This window comes from Siniperca chuatsi, linkage group LG12 (assembly GCF_020085105.1).
Source record: "Siniperca chuatsi isolate FFG_IHB_CAS linkage group LG12, ASM2008510v1, whole genome shotgun sequence".
Lineage (NCBI taxonomy): Eukaryota > Metazoa > Chordata > Actinopteri > Centrarchiformes > Sinipercidae > Siniperca > Siniperca chuatsi.
In genome coordinates, this window is record NC_058053.1 from 19,135,182 (window position 1) to 19,159,923 (window position 24,742).

A 24,742-nucleotide genomic window follows, 5' to 3' on the forward strand; every position below is an offset into this window, starting at 1 on the left:
TATAAAAAATATGACTAAAGACCTGAACTATGGACATATAAACACACTATTTCCATTTTACATATAGCCTGCAAAAATGTATAAAGCCTTTGTTACAGCATATCATATACTTACATAAGAAGAGTTTTTCACATTAGGGACATGTAAAAGCGTTGTCTCATGGGTGTATAAGAATGCTGAATATGTTGGAATACATTTCTTACCATCCTTCGTATGAGCACCATGAATGTCTATTTCAAATATGTTCTTTATTTTTTAAAATGGGTGCTTATCTGCAGTTAGCACAATAGTGCTTGTGTTGGAGTGACAGGCCTATGAAAAACAAGATAGCCAAATAAAACACATTATTGCAGCCATAGATGACAGGAGTATAACATCTGGTTTATGCATATTATTGGGTCAAGAAGTAAAGGAATCGGTGAGATTATTTCTAAGGCCAAGGAGATGCAAACCAAACCATGAAGGATGTCAGGGAACAAAAAGCAATAAAACCCTTAACTTTCAGTCTGTGAGGTGAAGGGGCTGCTACACTATAGAGGCTCAGTCAGCAGTTATGTTCTCCTTCCATGCTTTCTCGGTCATAATGTAGGGTTTTAAAGACACTCTGTCTTAGTTTTTTTCCACAGTTCGAATAAGGACATTGCTTTCTTATCTTAAATTGCTGTGACATTATATTGCCCTCTCTAATTTTAATGGAGTTTCCTTTTCAGTTGCCCCATTTTTTAAACTTTTGACTGATTTGTTCTCCACACCTTTCAAAGGGACTTGGATATCTATCTTAAAAGAGATAAATTTCATAAGTAAATTATATGGCATAACCACTTCTTCTCTATTTAAGATTAGCTTGGCAACACTACATGAGTACACACACTGCTGTAGTGTACAACGGCCAAAGCAGGGACGGGTTGGGCTCTGCCACAATAACCCTGCTGTTATCATATCTACTGTAGCATAGTGTACCTCGGGCAAGATAAACAGAGACAGCCATTTCATCCCAATGCACACATAATAACAATACATAACATTCACCTGCTCTGTCAGTAGTTGGTTCCACCAGGGTGCATTGGAAAAAGCTATTAGTTTTAGGGTGTGCTTAAGTGAATAGAGGTCAATCTTTTGAACACAACTTCATATTTCTACTTGTCTTTTTAAAAATGTTTCCACAATTGAAGATGTCATTTACCTTATTTCATGTCAGGGTAATGACATTTTAAAACTTTATATTTCTTTAGCCCTCATCAAGAAGCATATGATTTTTTTTTTTGCATTGCTGTGTGGGGTAGTAAAAATGTAATGTTTTTTACTTTGGAGTACAAAAGCAGACTGGGAGAGAGAGGGCACCCATTGTGTATGCATTCTGGTGTAGTGTGGACAATGGGGCGGAGAGGAAAAAAACACACTTGTTTACAGATAAACTGGTTTGGACAGGAAGCCAGTAAGGAGGAGCTCTGTGTTGTTAAACAGGCATGTGGAGAGGCAGAGATGAGCCAGCAAAAACACCACCGTGACCATAGGGTAGATCATGATGCATGTACTCAAAGACATTGCGCACACACACACATGCATGCATTCATATCTACAAATGCACATATGCAGTACTTACCGCTTTGTAGATAAGTATACTATTGAAAACCCTTCAGTGACATGAACACAAATTGTGGGTTTTTTAGTTTCACTATTTCACAAAAATTAACAAGATAAAAAGACGCTCATGGGTCCCTATTAGCAGTGCCAAACAGTAGCCAAGCTGAGCTCTGGTGAATACTATACAGTTCATCCTGCATTGTGTCACCGTCACATGAGCACACACTGCCTTCCATTAGGCAGGAGATCCTTATGACTCACGAAAACACAAGTCACATGTCACTACACAAATGAACCATGCTACTCAGACTGCTCTGTTATCCACAGCAGCTTTTCTACAGGCCCAAATGAAATCACATCATAATGCATCTCTTCATTAGGAGGGTTGAGACAGAGTGGGGCTCTCCCTTGTTTTCTGGTAGATGAGCTGAACAAGAGCCACAGTGTCATGTATCGTGATGTTTGGCCACAGCAGGCTAACCCGGCTACAAAGTTGCCATGCTGGGGCAGTTTTAGTTCAATGTAATTTGATTTCATGTTAGATGACTTGCGTGCATGGTTGGCTGTTACACTCAGCTGCCTCCCATTCAAGGAGGAGTTTTACGGATTTTTTTCTCTCTCTCCTTCCTCATGTGACTCAAAAGATGGCCTTTCACACCACCACCAGACATGGGACTGCATCACATCAAATGATAGGGAAATAGACAGTAGCAAAAGCTCAGCTCACGCCACGCTTCAAAAGTTCCATAGTATAGTGCTGCCAATCTCTGAATTAAATTAGGCATTACAGAGGAACAACGTGTGAAAATCATTCTTACTTTTCTCACTGTAGAGGTGAATTTAAGATTGTCGTCATTTTGAATATAGTTTGTTCCATTCACTTTTCACTTTTTTTCAAGTAAAACTAGAGAGTAAATTATTTCCCTGTATCATTCAATCCACAAAGCAGAGTGTGGAGAAAAAAAACCTCCTTATTCTTCAATTCATGATTGTAAATATCAACCTTTGTAAACTGAGCTAATATTTGGGGATATTTGGCAGTGTATACCGGAAGACAATTCCCTCTGAAAGTAATACGTGCATAAAACAACACCCTGAAACAAAGTATAAGAGACTATAGGCTTACTATATTAACGTGGCCTATTCCCTCGTCTTGGTCTTTAGAGAACACAATGAGCCCCACTGAGAACTCCATACTAGAGAAAGACTCTCCATTGATGTCTCCTTGGTTCCCCTCCCCCCCTGTCTATGAGACATCTGTAGCAGCTGCCCCCTTGTGCTCCTGTCAGCAGGGCAGAGTGTGTGTGTGTTTGCGTGTGTGTGTGTGCGCTAGTTGAGGTGGGGTTGGCTGGGAGGTTAGTGTGGGGCGTGTTATGACACCTCCCCCTTTGGAGGGGTCCAGCCCGCACACTTGTGGGACATCACATTTATCAATGGCTAATAGTCACTAGCAGGTCACCCTGAAAACACAACAGAGACCTCTGACCTCTTTTTAGTACAAAGGCTGTGAGGTGGTCACATTAGCCCTTGGGTGCTATAAAAAATGCACACACTCACACTCAAACTTTTTTACATCTAAATTTGCCGTCAGAAATCATGATAAAATATTGTTTCTTATTTTGCTTTCTAACAAATTTTACCATAACCTAATCCCATGACAAATAAATTGCATAGCTTAAAGTAAAAGCATAAAACAGACTTTTATAGTCAGGGTCCTGCTAAACACTGTCACATGCTTGGCCAGCAAGTTCAGATATTACAGCACAAGAAGCCCTTTTTATTTAGTCTCTGTATAATCTTTCTGATTCTCACACATAGCAGTCAAATTAAGTGAGTATAATTCATAGAGTAGTCTAAAATTACATTACAAACGAGACAATTAAGGGGGGAAACTCGGCTAGCTGCATTGGTAACAAGGACAGAAGGGGGAAAAAGTGTTTATTAGTAGATACAGAAGGCAAGCTGAGGAGAGTAACGCAATGTTCCACTAAGAAATTCTTTGACTTGAGACTTGAGTTTGTATGTTAAATAGCAAAAGAATCAGCAAAAACTTCACTGTAGAGAAGCTGTGCAGTCTGCCAAAACAGAACTGTCACTGACAAGATTCTCAAGAGCAGCTTGATTTCTCCCCAAATTGTGCTTTTGAACTCTGTTACACAGTTAACACCATGAGGCTTTCTATTTTCATTTGTATTAAATACTGCGTTTTTCAGACTAAATGTGGCGTTACGTGCCGAAAAACCACAGGATCTCGTACACAAAGCTATAAAATTTGACCAATAACCTCAGAGACATGTATTACTGCAGCGAGAGTCAAACATCCAGTGCCCTGGTTGGGGTGTTTCAACCTGAGAGGCATTTTTCATTCAAAAGACATGTTATCGTTATTTTGGGGACAGATCAGAATCACCCAACAAAACATTATTCATGTCACTTCCTGTTCTAGTAGTAATTTTTTAAAATCTTGACGATTGTCCACACCCCTCAGTATTTTTTTTTTTATTGAGGCAGACTGCTGAGAGGGATTACAGAGAAGGCTAAACACAAGCAAGATCTAATCCTAGGCATGCAGGGTTGCAGAAAGGCCTCGAAGAATAAGTTTTGGAAGGCTGATGTTAACGCTGATATTTTTTGCCACAAAGCTGGTGATTGAGGACATTTTGTGCCCACATTCTTTATCTCTATATCTATTTGATAATGATTGTGTCAAAAAATAAAGCCAAGTACGGTATGAACAGCAGCTTCACCACAGGATTAAGAATCTCCACTGAGACCCGGATGGAAATAATATAAATAAATGATTAGTGTGCAATTTAATCAAAATACTGAATTTTATGTTTATTCAGGTTACAGTCAGAGACAGGTGTACCAATAATCAATTACCCAGAAATACATCAAAAAGTCTCAGAAGACTGTTCACTATCCACAAGCAAATAGACTATTTGCTAATTAATTTACAGCAGTATTGTTCTAACATTATAAGAGCTCTAGTGACATTCAAAAGTCTAAAAGAGACTCAAATAACAAAAGCATCCCACTAGAATTTTTGTGAGTTCTAGCCTTTTCAATTTCTCATTTTGTCTATTAGCACAATCTAGACCTGTGCTGTGTTTAGGTCATAGCACGCAATAGTATTTTACAGTCCAGAGAGCATTTAAAACCACTAAAGCCTTCCTTAATTGCATATATGAGTGTTGTACAGCATGCATATGCTCATACTATATAAATATCAGCATTAAGATAACATTTAGAATAGGCCTACGTGTTTGTTTTCAGTCTTGCACAAAGTCTGTGTCCAGAAACAATTTAGAAGCAAATATTTTATTTCAACCGTAAGTGATACATTTTGCACTCTGTATTTTGCAGACTGTATGCAAAGTCATTGCTGGAATGAAGTCGAAAACAAAGCACATACAGTATATCGTCCTCTGTTTGTTTTTTTTTTATTCATAAGCGTATATGCTCATGAGGTGTCCACTCATTACATTAGCTCTTCTGAAACCTCGTTGTTAGTATTGTTGTTTTGATAACCGAGAAAATGGTTTCTTCATTTTGCATTGTAGGTTGTGTGTTAGATGTATATTAGTCACCTATCACAATCAACCTAAAAAGGGAATGTTTCTTCACACTGGACTGTAGTTCTATGGCAAATTTCACCCTGTTGTAAAGTCAATGCACAGTCTCTAGGTACTGTAGGTAGGTAAATTTTGTTTTCTAGTGAGATTATTTTTCTCAAGTGCATTGGGCTAATCGAAGCCCAATATTCATTAAACATTAGGCCAATATTTACATTAAAGGGATAGACTAACAACCACAGCTCCTGGCTGCTTGTCTCAAGTACACCGCTTGTATTGAATGACCTTATGCTCTCAACTTTGAATGCAATTTTATGGAGAAGACACGATTTTCATCTAAACTGAAAAGTTAAAAAACAATCCTGCACACTGTTGGTCACTAGTATAAGTAAACTTATATAACATATATACTTATATAACATTACATTTAGACAATTAAAGAGATTACAGTCTACAGTGTTACATTTATTATTATATTACAGTCCAATATACAACTACTGTTACTGTTGTTCCTAACAAAGATTCTGTATGCAGCCCACCTCAAGTTTCTTTCCGAGCAGCATCTATCAGTGACAGTAATTTTAATAACACAGTTTCTCTTTTGTTACTGCTTTGTTGGCTCTTTCTCGTGGTTAACTGATTGATGTGTTTGAACAAATTTGTAGTGCTAAAGCTGAGCGTCTACCTGTAAATTTAAAAGTTGAAAGCATTTTTATGAACAGGTATAAGATAACTGACCAAAAGTGCCGTTTATCCACCAGCCATTGTGGGAGCTGAGGACAGAAGGACTGGGGACAGGTGACAGCTAATCTGTTTTTTGACAGTTGGTGGCTACAGTGCTGCTGTATGGTTGCAAATCTGTATCTTTAAAACTACAGTATTATCAATACTCCTGCTAAAACACTTAAAAAGATGCCAGTGTCGCAGTATCAATACTTCTGGTATAGAACCGCCCGTCACCAGTTTCTAGACATCTTGGGGGGGATCACTAAACATTTACAGAGTAGGATGTTGCTGAGAAATTTTATGCATATATGAAAATTAAAAAGCAGCATCCTAAGTGTTCCACAGCAGAGTATTTTTAGCATTGAAAGTGGAAGCACGCTATTGACAGATACTTAGCTACATTTTCCATTGACACTCTAGAGGTTATATTAAATTACAGATTACCTGACCATGGCTGCATTGTAATGACAGTCATAAACTGGCGTTTAAGGCAAACCTAACAGCATCTATGGCTACACGAGAGTGTAAACAGGTTCTGGAAATGTTTAGAAGCTCTGAAATCCAGACGTCAAGCTCCAAAGACAAAACTAATCTCTTCATTGTCCTGTTTCTGGACTACAAATTGAAAAATCCCTGCGGAAGTCCCTCCCTCCACAGTCCACTGTTGTACCACGATGATGTAACCACTTTCCAAATATAGCGTGTTGCTGATGGCTAAGCGGGCCCCCCATTGGCCGAGGCCGCTGTCAGTCACGTGACGTCACCGCGATCTTGTTATTATTGTAAACAGCCCGCCTGCTCTCCACCGACGCTCTGTGCCGAGCCGACTACTCCATCCAGTCCTTTGTTCATGCAGTGAAAACACCGACGCGACAAAGCCCAGTGATCGTCCGCCCAAAACTGCGGATCAAACCTCAAAGCAAAGTTTTGACACATCACCTAAAACGATGACACCATATCCATTTCATAAAATGATCGCACTGTTGCTCCGTTGTGGACGTGTTTGTTGATCACCAAGATCTTCATGCAACCGGCGACTGCTCAAGGCTGCTGCATGAATAACAATAATAAACTGGTAGCCTGTGTTGGAGACTTGTCAATGCACAACACATTTATGTCTGCTCGGATAGTGTTTGTTCACATTCGCCTCATATAAACTGATTTCACGTTCACATTACATTCAATTTAGATTGACAGCAGTGTAGTTAAAGCCTCGATGGCAATGGCTCTTAAATGTCAAATTGTTGAAAAAGATACTTGTCATTTGCAAAACAGCATGCACGTCGACATCCCCCACAATGAATATACGGGCCTATAACTTATATTCTACCTCGTCAATTCGACAGCATTACCTCAAAGGGACTTTACTTTGTGCCGTCGCAGAGAATCGACCAAAACGACTTTATTTTTGCAGTGACTGACACCGTACGGCAAACTCAACTAGTCGAGAGGTCACACGACAAAAGTTGAAATTACTCCACTGAATGTTTAATGGCACTTACTCGATAGCCTGGATGCCTTTCGGAGTGATCGACTGCATCTCTCTCGCTGCCAGCCGGCCACTGGTGACACCCTCACCTCGACATTTCCATCCAGGCAAGTTGACAACAAGCTTCCATTCTCCGACTAAGTGCAGTTTCAGCAAAGCTTCAAGGAAGTTGTTTCTTTTGTTCCAGTATTTTTGGTTGCGTCAATGTTGCGAAAAGGGGGAGGCGGAGCGGTGGATACGGAGAGCGACCGAGAGGGAGAAAGAAAAAAAACAAACATCTGAGCGCACCATAGCCTAGTTCGCACGTCTGGCCATTAACGCACAGAAAACCCCTCATCCAAATCCGCGATAAACTCGTCTCATCTGCTCAGCTCACGTGTCTGGGACGACCAGCATCTCTCCAAAGTGAAATAGACAAGCTACACCGTACACGGTGCCCAGGTCCGATAGGCTGCCCAAGATCAGGCTACTACAGGTCGGTGCGCCCCGTGCGCGCGTAGAGGAACGGATACATTTGCATAGCCCGGCTCGGTGACTCGGATTTCTTTACAGAACTACAGATTATACAGGCTTCCTCGCTTGCTTTCAATGGCGCTCATAGGCTTTCTGTCGGTTACTTCTTCGAACCAGATTCTTCACAACGAGAGCGCATGCAGCCTACACGCCTTTCGACTTCAAACTCTGCTTGTTCCCGGACAGTGCAGGGCGGTAACGAGATGCTCGGTAACGCGTTACCACCAACAAGGAGCAGGAGTATAGAGACTTACGATTTCCTTCCCGTGAAAAACTCTTTGCTATCACACGAATTCACTTTTCCTTCATCTTAAACGCCGGACTGAAGTTGAGTAGGCTAATGATCCCATCCATCCATTCCTTTTCTTGGCAGGTTACTCGCTCCCTTTCATAGATTATATGTGGCAAAAAGTTTACCTTACCTTGGTGGAAGCAGGTTTTATAAAACAAACAAACAAAAAAAAAAAGATGGAAGGACAATTTTGGAATTCCCTAACAGGCCAGGTAATTGGGTTTCCTGCTTTCTGACGGCAAAGTAAAACAATGCAACAAGTAGAGTAACGAATGAGGCTTCTTGCCCCCATGTTGTAGAACATTGAATCATAAACAGACTATTCTTTGATGTAACGAGCCCGTCACTGTTCTTGGAACCGAGGGGAGGGGGAGCTGAGACGGCTTACTATGCAGAAATAGGATCATGTTGGTTCATCGGATAAAAAGGTGAGCTCCCTGTTTCCCCGCCGCTGTTACAGCAGCGTTGCGTCAGGAAGTTGTTGGTGTCAGTGAAGTCACCATCAAGGCGCCCTTCTCTCCATCCAGCCTGACGACTGGCAGCATATGCTTAACAGGGACCGCTTAGATCATTTCTATATCAAATGGAAGTCAGCCAGTGCCCTCAGCTCCTAGATGTCCTTGAAAATATTTTGACCTCTCAGCCAGAGGCTGTGACAAAATGTTTGGCACGATATAAATAAAAGGCTCCAGATTTCAGCAAAGAGGAAGCACATTTCAAAGGTTGTAGATTAATTAAAAAAGATAACTGTGAGAAAAAAAAATGCACATCTGATGAGTGTGACAGCTTTATCACAACAAATGAACCAAGGGGATTTATAAAACGAGCTCATCAGATATATTGCTGGTGCAGATACACTGTAGGCCTGCAGTCTCAGGCCTACAGTGTATATCCTGGCTTCACAAAACTCTTTTGAAACTTTGTAAAACTTAAGGGTTAACAGTAAAATACAGCTCAAGGCCTGTGGAGAATAATTTTGGGAGATTCTGCAGAAGCAGGTCCACAAGGCTGAGTGTAAAGAAAGTATGTACCCATAATGTACATGCCTAAGACACTATACAAGCCTGGGAAGTTCTGATGGGTCATTGTGTGAAAGTCTGATGAGAAACATTTTGTAGAGTTTTGATGGAATTTGATTTTAATGGAGATTCTATTTGTGGCATAAAAATATTACTTTTGCAGAGTTTGCACAATTGTCCACCAATTGCGTCATCTCCCTTTTCAAAGTATACAAAGAGAAAGGGTGAATCAGCCATCTACGCTGTACGAGCCTGTACGGTCGGAAGAGAGGAAAAGGCGCTGCTGTTTACAGAAGCATACATTCAAAGGGTCATTATTTTACTAGTAGCCTACTGAGGACCCAGTTCAGCGTCCTTATTGTCCAACAATCTCTGCGCCTCCACATCTTAAATGAAAAGGTGAGTTTATTTTTAACCTCAAGTTTAAAACGTTATTATTATGCACGTTCAGAAAAAGCTTAGATTTACGCTAGTTCCATACTTTATCCCTATGACAGCAGGTGCACACCAGCCATTGTACGGCTTATATGCACCACAGGTCATAAGGACAGGCCCTTTACTGTTTGTGCTGCAAAGTGATAATGCATGCAAACAATAAAACAAAACATTCAGACGGACAAGAAAATTATATAAGCCATAGTTGCCCATTTCACTTGCATCAACTGTTTTTTAGACTTAAGGAGCATTTACAGAGCTCGTTTGCTGTCTTTTATGAGAAATCTATTCTGAAATGGCAATGAAATATATACAGTCTTTATTGTGCATGTGGACACTTCAATATTAAAGTTGACTATTGGATGAAATGCTGAAATTGTATCCGGTCTGTGGATGGCTAATTATAGAAAAAACGCATGGAATGACATGGAACAGACACTTTTACTGAAAATGGGACTTGATTAGCCAATTAAATGATCACCGTTCGATATCGCCAACCTACGGGAAAACTGCTGATATTAAATTGCCATAAGCAGATTTTTAACATACTCTGTTTGTTTAGTTTGTCAGAATCAGTGGACCCATTTAAAAAAACGGAAAACCTGAAGCTTTGAGGGCGGAAAAACCAGAATGACAATACATACATAATACAATTTACTGCCAATTTTATTTGCTAATAATTACTCATACTGACTGTGTATAACTGATAACTTACCTTTAGGTTCCTGTGTTCTGTGCGCAAATCAGAGTGATCAGCTGACAGAGCTGAAGAAAAGTAACTAGAATTGTTTAGACGCTTGCTCTCTCTCTCTGTGTGTGCGTGTGTGCGTGTTTTTGGGAGTGTCACGCTCACAGTTATGCAGCAGTATTTGAATATTTGCCCGATGTGTGGGCTGATGCACAGTCAGAATGCAAAGAAGAAACAGTAAACAGGCATAATAATCTGATGGGCTGCGGTTCTCCTTAAAGGTCATCGATGAAGAACAAGACTGCAATGAGAGCGCCAAAATAGTTAGAGATTTTATAATTTCTACTTCAAAATCTGTCCACCACCCATGTTAATCTAAACAAAGTTACAAGCTACTCAAGAAAGTTTGTGTAGGCTTGTGCTCTCTTTCTGTCTTTCTGCTTTAACTCTTGACAGCTGACTTTTTGAAAATATAAGACAGATGCGCATAAAAGACACCTTTAAAACTTTTTGCTTAACTCCGAGATGCACATGCAGCAAGGCTGACCGCCCCTGTGTCACACATTTCCTTTTGCAGCCAGTATAACCTTTCATGAAAATCTGAATTTGAAAAAATTCAAAAATAAAGCGACTGCATCCAGATCTTCCCCCCTCTGCGCTTTGAAGCAGTTGTTTACAAAATGCTCGTGATTCGATTTTGTAATCGATTATATATCTGAAGCTTTTTCAATACGCAAATATCACCGAGAGGACAAGAGGAGCGCATTCAGTTGCGCAAGAGCAGGACAGTTAAAAACGTCACACCTTTAGTTTTACTGAGTTTAGATATTTAGAATATGAGGAGCAACTGAAAGGTCATATTGTGTGGGAGGAATCTATATGACTCAAAACGAAAAACTCAGTAGCCTCTGTCTGTGTTTGTTTGTGTGGTGTTTGTGTAATCGTGCACATGACACACTGATACATATCATCTCAGCTTCTCAACATTTCAGCAGCTTTTCAGACTGTAAAGAGGTTTTTAGGTTATTAGTTATGTAAATGTGAAAAAAACGGAAGAAATATTTATCTCAAATAATCCGTTTTTTTATATTAGCCTCAGCTCAAATTTAGTCATCAGTTAAGTCAAAGTAAACCTTCTGCCCTGCACCTCAAGTGACTGTGATTTTAAATTAAATTTGAGGTGTAGAGCTCAAAGATTTTGACAACTGCAGAACACACTTCAGCCATGCTTTTCACTCATGTTACAGACTGAAAATGTACTGCCAGCAGGCAAACATAATCACTGTCACTGTCAATGGTATCCTTGACAGCTGGGGATGCATCCAAGATCAATGATGTTCACTCAATTAACCTGATGGATAAAGTGTCAGAGAAGTTATGGATATGAGTGCGTAAAGCTTTTCGCTGAAGTGAATACGTTTACATCCTGGACTGTGTATCTACAGGCCCAGAGAGGAGACAGTGGGTGAGGCCTGTCCCTTCTAAAGCACCCAGTGTCCAGAGCAGAACTAGGTCAACAGAGACCGCTGGTTGGTGAGTTGGAACGATGCTGCTCTCTCACACACACAGGAAAGAAAAAGAGGAAAAAAAAAGCAGGAGAAGAAAATCCTTGCTTTCGATTGAGGGATAATTAGAGACTGTTTGACCTATTTGTCCCCTTAAATAAACCCTTGGCCATTTAGTTGGGAGTGGGTTGAGAGCACGCTGAGCCCTTCACTGGATCCCTCCAATCATGCTTTTTAATGGGAAATTGCCATTAAAAGTTCAAAGGTCTCCCCATTCTCTTCCCTTCTTTTTCTCTGTCACAACTAACATTCAGAGATGTTCAGTGTGCAAAAGCACTCAGTCAATTTCGCAGTCTTTGCCATAATATACAGCAGTAGGGTGTATTTAACGGACAGCTTCAGGGAGGATAGTATGACAAACTAGGTTGAATTAGCATACAGAATAAACAAAATATACGAATACCACTGTAATGAAAGCACATAGAAAAGGAACAAGTAAACCAAAAACTAAGAATAAAGAAAAGGAGATAGGCAGGAATAGATACGGGGATAACAGGCCATAAAACAAGATAATAAAGATACTTTTCTGTAAATGTGTGCCTTGAGAAGTGATTTGAAAGATGTCACTTTGCAGAGGCTTTGCAGAATCTAAAGACTCTTACAATAAAGGCACTGTTACCAGCTGTTTTTAAGTTTAAGTATGTTAAAAAAATTTCAAATCAAGTCTGTCTTTAAACAATACTCACATGCCCATATGTACATTGAAACAGTTACTAGAGGCTGTTATTATTCCTCTCCCTTTTGCAAAAACCAGTAGGGCTCTGACAGAGACCCTCAGGTTGTCAATGAGGGCCGTATCTCATTGTGCATAAAAGCAGTCAGTAAAATTTTAATAGCAAAGCTTAAATGTAAACCCTGTAGAGCTGCTGAGGTCATGCAGCTGAGTTTTCCTGATGTTGATGGAAGCGTCAGAAACGTATAACTGTAAAACAGAAGGAGATTTAATCCAAGCACAGATGCAGTGTTATTGAGCTAGAAGCGAATGAGTCGATTACTGTTGTCAACATTTGCTTGTTATCTTGTATATAGTACATGGTTATGTAACGTAGATAGCAGAACCTGACACAAGCTGACAGGAAGTCACACACACACACACATGCGCGCATGCGCACACACACACACACACACACACACACACACACACACACACATAGACCCTCAATGCAACATGACTGTATGCACAAAAGGTGTCCCATATTCACAGAGTGCTTATGGGCCAGTGTCCATAGGGACAGCAAGTGTTGCTGTGATAAGTTCCTTGTCCTACCCTGCTCAGTCTGTCAGCACAATAGGAATCAACAGGTAACTTGGCGACCTGATCCAAACACATTTTCCACAGAAAACCTGAATACAATGGCTAATCACAAAAGTATATGTTACCTTTCTGTTGACCTACAAAGGCTCACTGTTACTCAGATGCATGCAAACCTAACCTACCTGAAGAACCAAATAAAACAGGAGACTGTACATTAAATTGAATCCTATTTCCTCTTTATTCTCAGTTGTGGGCTGGACTCAGGCGCCATTTGCTTGTGTACAGTATGTGTGTGCAAGAGTGATAAAGGCGCAGAGAGAAAACACACGGAAGTGACCAAACATATCAACTGTTGGACAGCTTCAGCTGGTGTCTTATGAGTGAGGCCTATGACTAAGATCGGAAGAGAGTAGGAGTGTGCCTGTGCCAATGTTGCCATACCAATACTGCAGAGAAAAGAAAGAAGGTAGGAAAGTGTGGATGGTGATTGGACTGGGCACAGATACACCAAATAAGACCAAAAATAGGCAGTGTGTGTGGAGTGGGATGGTAGTGTAATTCACCCTCATTTATGTAAACATTTACATTTTGATGAACGCTTTGACCCCACAAGCAAAATTATACTTAAGCATGTTGTGTGTGAGAGTTCAGAGTGTTGTTCATACATTATGTACAGTATGTGTGTAAATGCACATCTGTAGTTGTGAATTATTAACTTATTGTGTTCATCAGATAGTCTGCATGACATGCGCTGTATGTTTAATTCATTTTTTGAGTAGGGATGGGATAGCATGCAAGCTTTTATTCCAACAAAACACAACACCAAGTGAAGGGACATAAAGAGGAAGTAATCACTAAAATTGTCTGCTTCCTCTTCTCTGTCCTAAGTATATCTTTCTAGTTAACTTAGTTGAACACAAGTTATTGCACTGAAGCCAACATTTTGAGTTAGAAGAAGCGACCTGATGAGGCTCTGAAGAAGTACAAGGCCATCAAATCTGTCAGCCCATGCTCTTTCATCACATTTACGCTGTTGTTTATTGATACTTGGCTGTGAGCAATATCCCTGCCAAGAATAGATGTTGGTCAGGGCAAAAAGAGAATTTCACAGCTTCATCTTTGCTAGTTATTTTATTTGATTATCCCTGACCAAATTTTTTCTCCATTGTGTGGACTCACACCCTCACATCACGACGAGCCCTCCCTCATTCCCTTCCTATCTCTCATCCCTGCTCCTCTCTGTCCCACACTACATGCCTCTCTATTTATACTGTTGAGTCAGTTTACCACTGACAGCAGTGAGCGATAAGGAAGATTGAATCATCGTGTATTAGAAACACCAGCTTTCATCTATCAATATACTGTCTTAAAAAGAAACACTGGGTGTTGCTGGCAGTTAATCAAAGTGTTTAAAAGACATGACCAGCTACAAAGAAAAGTGGGCATAATCATAACCTTGCTAGCAAAAGAAAGTAAAGTTAGCTTTTTACAAAGCACACATCACTGTGTGCCAAGTGGAATGTCCTCAGCATCGGCAGTGGCTCCAGAGAAGGAGAGGTGTATCACTCCAGCAGGATACTGGTCCATAGGTTTCTGGTTTCAGATGGCAGGCATGCTGGGAGCACAGTGTGGAGCACAGCACAGCCAAGTGGACAACAATGGAAACACGCAGAGACACAGGTGTCCCTACTAAGAACCCAATGTGTGAGAGTGTGTTTATTTGTGAGCCCATGTCCATGTGTAAATATGTTGTTGTGCATATAGCATATGTTCATATACTGTATGTATACTACTGCGATACTGTCTTGTGTGTGTGATATCTGGCAGATATTATGGTTGTATGTATGATGTCTTTATGTGTGTGTTTGTATTAGCTCACTGGTATTGATTCACTTGCACTCTAGCTGCACTTTAGCTGCACTCATGCATACTTCCCTCAGGATGATAACACCTGCAAATGGAAATGAAGGAAATATTCCTGCAAGAGAGATGCGTGGCTCTGTGTAGATTGCAAGAACAAGAAGCAGTCGTGTAGAAAACAAAGAATGAAAATTCAGATCACAGTCATTGTCTCTCTCACAGCGTCCATTCCTCTTTTTCCCCTTTTCTTTATTTACAAGTCTGTCTCTCTGTCTCCTTCTTGCTCTCTCCCTTTAACTCACTGGAGGATGCTAACCCATCAGGTCCCTTGGCTCCCCTCCATGGGATGATGTCATTTTAGATGACATCACCATGCAGTGTATGTGTGTTTGTGCAATGTGTGCGAGTGTGTGTGTCCCCCCCCCCCACTCCTACTCCTCCTCCTGCAGCCCTCCTTCTGTTTCTTTCCTCAGAGGGAAGGTGCTGTTTGACACACACCCGCTATACCCAGACCATCGGCCAAACTGCCGTGCTAGCACAAGTACTCGGAGAGAGCAGGGCAAGGAGAATGAAGGAGATAGACACAGACTGCCAGGAAGGCTGAAACACTTACACAAAGAAAGAGGCGAGCTAGTCTTTAGAGCAGTAGTGGTGTGATGTGAGGGCAGAGACAGAGGAGTAGAGGTGTGGTGAAGACTCAGGGAGAGGATGGACTCTGAGGGGCATGTTAGTTTAATTACACAACATTACTGCAACCATAACACCACAAAGCCCAGGCATACACTGTCATTAAGTACACAGAGGAGTGCCACAGAGAGTGAATTATGTTTGGCTCTATTGTCTGTTGTTAACACTGATATATGTAGGACTTCCTGGTCTGGCACAAAATTCAAAATTCTATAAACAAACAAGTTTAAAGGAATAATTCTACCTTTTGGGAAATATGCTTCGTGTTCCTGCTGAGAGTTAGTAGAGAAGATCAATACCTCGTGTCTGTACGCTAAATATGAGGCTACAGCCAGCAGATGGTTAGCTTAGCTTAGCACAAAGACTGGAGCCATTGCGACAGCATTTGTCTGTGTCTTTCAAAACCGTTACAAATCACTGTTGAAAAGTAAATGTGTTTCATGATGTGATAACGCTGTGGTTAAGGTTTGGTTAGGTTTAGGCACAAAAACAACTTGGATAGGTTTTGGGAAAGATCATGGAATGACTTTCGTTAAGATTATGGGACCTTCACCTTTGTCATCATGGTTACAATGATAAATGTGGCTAAGGCTATTAAACGATAGTGGTCACGCTTTAAAAAAAGAAACAGGAAACAAACAGCGGTCTCCTGTGTTTAAGTCTGCTACAGAGCTTTGTCACTTTAACCTTACACACATGTAGTTTTGGGGCACTTGCTTAAACGACAGATGCTGTCATTGTTCTTGGGAGGACAGTCTCCAACTACCGACCTCACCAATTAACGCTTTATATTTCTTTAAATAGAACAGACTGTTTTACAATAAAATGCATCACCACACAGCAGTTCACCTTTCTGAGCTCAGCCTTGCACACTAACATCTACTGGAGGTAGGAAAGGATGTTGTTATAATGATTCAGTTTCTTTACAATTACTTGGTGAATGGTAGTGACAAGCAATACTCTCAAATCTTTTGTCATGACTAATTTAGTACAAAGATCTTCTCACTCATGTCTTTCATACGAGTCTCAGTGCAGCAGAGGCACTCCCACACTGAAACACGCCTGGGCTTTATTGAGCACAGTTGGCACGGTCTGAGCCAATGATGTCATCCTGGTGAATGGGCCAGCAATATGGGGATCAGCAAGTTTCTGAAATGAGAAACGGTGGGGATAGACATCATGTGTAGTAGTAGATATTGGAGTCATTATAGTAAAAAGGTAAAGTTGCAGCATTTTGGCATGTTTTTTTCTTCTTCCTCAGTAGAAGGGACAATGGTGAGCTTTGGAGACTGTGTGCCCACAAAAGCTGGTCTCAAATTACATGTTGCAAGTCTCAAAATATTGAGGCATGGTTGGAGGTTTTCATGTGGCGGTGCTGAAGAGTTTTGATAAGTGGTTTTAGAGTCTGCCAGGGAAATCTGTTGTTTTCAGCCTGGGAATTTAACATAGTATAACATAGTAGATTTTATCGTAGAAAAGGTTTCAGTCGTAGTCATCTGGACACTGTTTTCAGAATCAAGACGTTCCGGCTCCCATCCGGAAGTCATTCTCAATTGTAAAAAAATGGGACGGGAACTAGAAATTTAAGCTACTCTGTCTTACATAAGCCCTGCCCTCAGGAAGGAATCTACCTGAGTATCTTTAGACAGCACGATGTTCCTGTTTTCTTTAAACCAGGCAACACTTTAAGACAGAAACTCGTTCACCCTAAGGACAAGTTGCCTACACAAAAACAGAGCAATGTAGTCTACTCCATTCAGTGCAGTGAGGAAAACTGCAAAGAACGGTACATAGGTGAGACCAAACAGCCACTTCACAAAAGACTTTATCAACACAGATGACACGCTAACTCAGGATTACAGAGCGCTGTGCATTTGCATCTAAAAGCTACAAACCACACATTTGAAGGCAGCGAGGTGAAGATTCTAAGTAGAGAGAAGAGTTGGTTTGAACGGGGTGTCAAGGAAGCCATTTTTGTGAAAAAAGAAAACCCCTCTTTGAACAGAAATTGTGGTCTGAGATTCAATCTGCCCAAAGTCTATCACAGTGTATTAACACCTTGGTCACGCCAATCACATGCTAATCAGGTACTTAACAGTGATGAGGTAGGTGCAGCCAGAAAACAATAGGCCTGATTACTGATTACTGGGCCATCTTGGAAACAGTTAGGTCAGTTTCAGGTGAAACTAGCTATTAACAGATACTCAGGTAGATTCCTTCCTGAGGGCAGGGCTTATGCAACACAGAGTAGCTTAAATTTCTAGTTCCTGTCCCATTTTTTTCACAATTGAGAATGACTTCCGGATGGGAGCCGAAACGCCTTGATTCTGAAAACAGTGTCCAGATGACTACGACTGAAACCTTTTCTACGATAGAACACTCCTGGACGAATGAGGGATTACACCGTTTTATAGTAGATTTTAACCAACAGTTTGAAGCAATAACAGACTCATTTTTAGAGGTGTATGTGTGCTGAGGTGGGGATATCATTATCAGTTCTATAACTAGATTGTCAGGTCCGTGGCTTTGGTCATGGAGTTCACCCGTCTGTCCCATGAGCACAGGCCAAGGCCCCCGTCACCTCCACCTGCTCCAGCCTCCAGAGGGGACTTGGGCTAAATTTAGACCAACAAGGAAGCTCGTCTGTGGACATGAAGCGATAGAGATCCTCCAGATTGCTGGAAAACTGGGGCCCTCATCTTTGTGCCAAGCATAGAGGGAGAGTATTTACTGCAAAAAATATTCCCCTTCAAGACCCCAAGTTACCATTTTTAAATATTTATGTAGCATTATGAATTAAATCTTTAGCCATGCTAGTGGTGTTGCTCTTCGGATGGCAATGTCGGTTGGTCGGTCCACCACTTTGGTCCAGACTGAAATATCTCAGCAACTATTGGATTGATTGCCATGGAATTTTCAACAGATATTCATGGTTCCCAGAGGATAAATATCAGCAACTTTTGGTGGTCCCCAGTGAGGTTGACATTTTTGATTTTAAGTGAACAACAACTATTGGATGGACTGCCATGAAATTTGGTTTAGACCTTCATATCCGTCAGGATAAAGGGTAAACACCTTAAGTTTGTATATAGCGTCATCACAGGTCTAAATTTTTATTTGTCCAATACTTTGCTTTATGACAAAATATTAAAAATATTACCATTCCAATCCACTTCAGCTGCACTTTGTGTTTATTTCTAATTACCTAATGTTAGCATGCTAACATGTTAAAGATGGTGAACATGGTAAACATTATACTTACTAAACATTAGCATGTTAGCACTTTCATTGTGAACATGTTAGCATGATGATGCTAACATTTAGCTAAATGCACTGCTGTACAGCCTCCCAGAGCTGCTAGCATGGGTGCAGACTCTTGTCTTGTTATAACATGGTCTAGTTCCCATAGACAAATGAGATGACTGAGAAGATATGTTGTCTCTCGATAAAAATGAGTGGTGTTTATGACCATATTTTTACACTTCTATCATTTACACCACCAGGAACAATGAACCTTTTCACTTATTTTGCACTGAAAGAGTGCAAAACCCGGTGGCAAACACAGTAAATACAGTGCAGACGTCAATAGAGGTTGCCAGTCTTTCTTGGGATAATCTTTTAGTTTACGTGTATAAAAAATGTTTATTCACTGATGATTTATGTTAAAATGTTGTCATGTCATCTACTCTTCTGTGTTTTTCTCAAAACAAATGCAGACTTTTTATTGGGTGGACATAATTTAACTTTATCCAATACAGCCTGACCTGTTTAGATAAATACCGTAGAGCGAGTCAACTTACAGTGTCTTCTTCTATATGTATATGTAAGAAAAATATTTTAAGCAATGAAGGGCTCTGAGAAAAACAGGACTGTAAAGCCTCAGTTGAAGACCAGGTGAGGCGGACATTTTTTGCAGCGTTAAAGGGGTTGGGCAAGGAGTCCACCCAGAGTGAGATGTGGACCCCGGCCAAAAGCTCACACTCTTTCTCTGTTTCTCTGCACTTCTCAAAATAAAGACTAAATATGAACACGCACACACTCACACACTCAGACACATATGCAGAAGCGCATGTGCACTCCTGTCTTGCGTGCACCTGTTGTCCTATATGGAACATGCCGCTCTCCCTTGAACAGGAGGTAGAGCACTAAGAATTTCCACCTGTGCGTGGGAGGTGTGTGTGTGTGTGTGTGAGAGACTAAGTGACAGATAAAGAGGGAGACAGTAAAAGAGGGAGGAGAGCCACAGTGGTGTTTTATTAAGGGATGACTTGAATGAATTCCACCCTTTTACACACACACCCTCTTTAACTCACTCCTCTGCGCTTCAGCTGCTCTTTGTCCACCCTTCGAACCCCCCCACCTCTTCTCCCCACCTCCTTCCACCCTGTGGGCCCAAATGTCGCCCTAACATTGACATGTTTTGGGTCATTTCATCTGATGGGATCTCCTGGGAGGAATTAGCATGTGCAAAAGAAAAGTCCACAGTTTTAAAAGCTCAGTGTTTCCAATTTGCCGCCACATGCTTCAAATTAGCCACGTATTTACTAAGGTCAGGCACTGGGCACAGAGCCCATGGGGGAGCCTGTGTAAGGGTTTGAGAGAGAGAGAGAGAGAGAGAGAGAGAGAGAGAGAGAGAGAGAGAGAGAGAGAGAGAGAGAAGCAAGTTAGCTTAATTGCAATCCACTGCTGCCATCGTAATACCACAAAGTTTTAGTTCAGTCTATCTAAACAAATGCACAGAAGCATAACCATTTTAACAAATTGTCGTCTGAGTGATGTAGGAGTTCAATATAAATCCTGATAATATAGTATAGTCATTTTAATATTCAGACACCAGAGGCACACATAAGGCCTGCTCGGAGAAGACACACGGCTCTTTTCACACTCAGAGGGAAGGTCCTGTTTTACTGCCAGTTGTTTTATTTTAACTTTGTGAGGAACTCTGTATATATGCAGAAAATTAACATAGTGGCTTACAATACTATTTTGAGGCATTTTAAAGTAGGCTCAATAGGATTACATTTAGGGTCTGATTTAAAGTAGCTTTTTTTCTTGGCATGACAGAATATGAGAAGCTGCGGCCTGGCTTCTGTCAGAAACCTGAAGTTTTACAAGCTTATTATTAGGCATTTCTAGTTCTGGATACTTGCTTTATTTGTTCTGAGGCCAAATGACATCCTTATCGCATCTGTTGTGTGCTTGTCTTGTTTATATCACGACTCAGTCTTGGGTGAGGCTCCTCGAGTGGGTTTTTATGTGTGTGCACGTGTTTGTGTCTATTTGTGTGTGAGCACAAGCGTGTAAACATGCACACGCTTTAGTGTGTGTGCGTAGCCAAGCCTAAAAGCATTTAAGCGGGAATGGGAGAGGGTCTGGAATCTTGGGATGACATCATTATCCATGATGTCATTTCTGCAGGGTGACTTTGGCACATGTGATCGTTTGGGTGTGGTCACACTTTCACTTCTAACTCACTGTAATTGACAATGAAACAGCAGGTCACCGTTGCAGATTGAGCAATGTCAAATTTAGCAGCCAATTAGGTAGTCCGAACTAACAGTTTTAAAATGTGTTACCAATTAAATCATTTAATTTGCCTTCAAAAACACAGGATTCATTTTTTGTAAAACCCATTGTCTATGTCCTTTAACCGTGAAATAATTAAACAAGATCTAGATTTGATACTTGTATGAAATTATTGATTCTATCATAAAGATTGTATTGATGTGAGAATTTATGATGTGCTCTGTGTGTGCTTTTGAGCTCCATATAGCCTAGTGCTTGTGCACAGTTATTGTATGTAAGTATGGTCAAAGTTTTCTCCATATGTGCACTCATTAAAATGAAAGAGTTAAGAAACTCCTAATACAAGCTTGCCAATTGCATAGAATGGAAATAATTTTCACATTAAATGGTTCAGAACTAAAATTATTTGTCACCTATACCGTATATGTGAAGTAGAAGAAAAAGTATCACACTCAACCAAAGATAAAAAAAGACAGAGCTGGAGTGCCGCAACCAAAAAGTATAAAAAGGGTTCATAAACCCAAATCAATGCTTTTATTCAGTTTTCAATGTCAAAATTTTGCACTGGGGAAAAATGCACAGATATTTCACCTTCTTTAGTGTGCAGTAGTCCTTCATTTTTGTGGTAGAGTCCTTTTAACTTTTCACAACAAGGAGTGTCACCTGTATATGTGGAAAGGAATTGGTAATCAGTGCATCGTCTAATTACTTTGAACTTTTTTGAAAGCTAAAATAAGTGGGCCAATATGTTACCACAAGTTATTTCTGATGTAAGAAAAATGGGCTTATTGTTACTTTTTTTATAGAATTAAAAAATGTAAATGCTTTTAGTCCTAACATGAATCTAGCATTGTGTATTGGCTGACCTTGCACTTTGACCTCCCGATAAAGAGGCCAAGTCAAGGATCAATTCCTCCTAAGAAAACGAAGAGTAACTGACTGATCATCTGTCTATTTGAGATTGAAAAACTTATGTTGCTTTGTTTCCAACAACATTCATTTTTAAGATGGAATTTGCTTGACAACTTTTTCCAAGTGTAGAGTTGTTCCAAAGCACTCGGAGAGTCCAGTCATTTTTATTTATATTTTCCAAAATCACAAATTTGTCCCAAAGGGCTTTACAGTCTGTACAGAAAATGACACCCTCTATCCTTAGACCCTGGATTTGTATTAAAAAAAACCTTTAACAGGGAAAAAAGTAGTGTAGTAGGGTTAAGTGGTCCACCTTAAAGGTCAGTCCACCTCAAGCCTGATCAGGCTCCAGGTATAACTCCGTTATGCTCCCCTATATATACCAGGCAAATTGTCAGGGTGTAAAAGACACTGTTCTTGTTTTTACTTTGTTCTTTACTTTCTGTACTGACTGCTATTTTCCCTAGGTTTTATCTGTATATATTTTATGTCAGGTTTGGGTTTTGAGAGGCTTCTTTTTAAGGTTAGTTATGGTGTGTGTATACTTACCATCTGCCAACCCTCATGTGGGGCTTCTCTCTTTGTCATAGGCCAGAGCTTTATCCAGAAGTGGGGATGTGTATCTGCACAAGCCAGGTGACGACTAGACCACATTTCATTGCACGGTTGAGTGTTTATCTTTAATTTTGTGTGTGAGTGTAATATCACTAATTCTTTGCATTGGCTTTGAGTGGGTCTTCCCCTAAATTTCCCCCAGTTGGGTGGACTGCAACCCTCACCCTGGTCAGTAGCTCCTAGTGGACAGTTATACACATTGTGTCTGTATTTTACCTAAACCCACCAGCTGTTTTTAACATAGTTTCTTGTTGCATATTTTATCAATTTTAATATTTTATTCTTTAGTATACTTTGAAACATTTAATAAAAGCTGTTGTTTTTACCCTTGGAAAACTGGTCTCTGCTATTCCTTCTGAGTTTTATGGGTCAAACACTGTCTGAGTTGATTTAATCCCCAATTCCTGGTCACAGGAGGGAACGTCAAGAAGTGGTGGATTGAGTGTGAGGATCCCTCTTCCAGGACGGACTGACATGCATTAGATGGCGTATGTACAGAGTACACAAAAATAACAAATTACACTATAGAGAAAAAGAAGGACAATGTTATGATAATGGAGTGCAAACATAGACTGTATGAAGAATAAGATGTTGAGCAACTGCTTATTCAGATTTTATTCACTCGGTTCATTCTCTTATTCAGAATGAGTAAGGAGTCCAACAGCAGAAGCTTTGATTGCTCTATTACCAAACTAACTAGCAACCAGAAATCAGGATAGCAAATACAATAAAGCTCAGTCATGAACTTTACAGCACTATTATGGCAATGGATTATGTGTGAGAGAGTGTGGTGATTTCTCAGACCACAAAGAGCACATTTGGAAATAGACTCAATCTTTGGTCATTCTGACTGACTGAGTTCACAAAGATGCTCATCTAATGGGGGTTGTGGTTTTGTCTTGTCTGTCTCTTTGCTTCATGAGACATTGTCTAAAAAAGTGTGTGTCAATGGAAAAATGTGAATCATGTAAAACTAGTTGACTTCAAAACTCACATGCTTCATGCTTTCCTCATGTGTCCTCCTCTGGCTAGTACCTGTAGGTCATTTGCATCAACCCCTTCTTGACTATATTATTCAGCCAATAACCATCAATTTATCATAGCATGAAAATGTGTGCTCTCTCTCTCTCTCTCTCTCTCTCACACACACACACACAACATGGATGGCTTGAGGCAGGCCATCCATTCTCATTAGTACCCTGTTGCAGTCGGCTGACGGTAAACTGAGCGTGTGCCAAAGTCATAAACTTACACACCCCCTCCCGCCATTACCTCATAATTATGATATCACATAAGTGTCTCATAGTGATGACATCACGCCACCAGATTCACGGTCTTGCCTTTTTCGATTACATTACACTTGGCCAGTTCATGCCAAGACCCTTATCCCTGAAAAGCCAAGGACAAAATGCAGACTGTGAGACTGGGTCCAGTCTGGAGAGTAATTACCAATTTTACTATTGAGATGAAACCGTCTGGTTCAGCAATTGTTGTCCAGTTAGAAGAGTTTATTGATAGAATTTAAGTTCTTGTTCACACTCTCAGATAATGGTGTTGGCAAGGAAAGTTGTCATTACCTATAGCATGGAAATTTGCCAAAACCCTTAGTGTAATAACATTTTGGTCTTTCTGGTCACGAATAATGAAGTCAGTAGTCTTACACATTGTCTATCCATTCATGTCCCTATATAATGAATATTTGCTGACATACACTATTTCATGCATTACTTAAAAATGATTGTGTTTAAAATGCCAATGTGTTTATTGAACATGTGCATTGGGTCATGAAATTCAGCACCGCTTTAATGTGAAGTCCTTCAGAGCACATGAAATCACGACGAGAGTCGTTTTAGTTTAGTGGGAAAATGACAGTTCTGACATAAAAGCATAGATCCATCATGGGAACAATTTCACTAAAAGACTGACTAGTTATTTTATGAAGCAGCTGGGTCAATCCATCTTCTGAGGTAAGTTAAAGGCTACAAGCTGGGCTCTCTGCCG

General features: G+C 40.4%; 1 long non-coding RNA gene across 1 annotated transcript in view; it reads right to left on the reverse strand.

The window, feature by feature from the left end:
- LOC122885891 overlaps window positions 1-10,146 on the reverse strand; it is a 26,694-nt gene extending 16,548 nt beyond the window's left edge. The window contains exon 1 of the long non-coding RNA XR_006380215.1: window positions 7,388-10,146. This is a non-coding gene — a long non-coding RNA (uncharacterized LOC122885891). The remainder of the gene's footprint in view (window positions 1-7,387) is intronic.
- Between the last annotated feature and the right edge of the window lie 14,596 nt (window positions 10,147-24,742).